The 223-nt window shown below is 30.9% G+C and overlaps 1 protein-coding gene across 1 annotated transcript in view; it reads left to right on the top strand.

The window, feature by feature from the left end:
- LOC119593487 (coagulation factor IX-like) overlaps positions 1–223 on the top strand; it is a gene marked incomplete in the record, with an annotated part of 16,815 nt that overhangs the window by 8,461 nt on the left and 8,131 nt on the right.

The following is a 223-nucleotide window of genomic DNA, read 5'->3' as shown; positions in this document are numbered from 1 at the left end:
TACGATGAAAATGGGAAAAAAAAAACATACAGTCGAAGGTTGAAATACTGACTTAAGAACAAAAGCCTGAGATCATAACAGGCTAACATGACCTTGAAATTCGATATAACTTACCTTTTGCGCAGTCAAGTTTTTTTTTGCATTCATGACAGGAACAAAAAAAGTTAAAAAGCAAAATATAATGAATTTCACAGTTATTGTCAAAGAGAGGAAACATTGATAT

Source organism: Penaeus monodon, chromosome 32 (genome assembly GCF_015228065.2).
Source record: "Penaeus monodon isolate SGIC_2016 chromosome 32, NSTDA_Pmon_1, whole genome shotgun sequence".
Taxonomy (NCBI): domain Eukaryota; kingdom Metazoa; phylum Arthropoda; class Malacostraca; order Decapoda; family Penaeidae; genus Penaeus; species Penaeus monodon.
The sequence above is the reverse complement of the archived record's forward strand: the minus strand, read 5'-3'. Positions and strand labels throughout refer to the sequence as shown.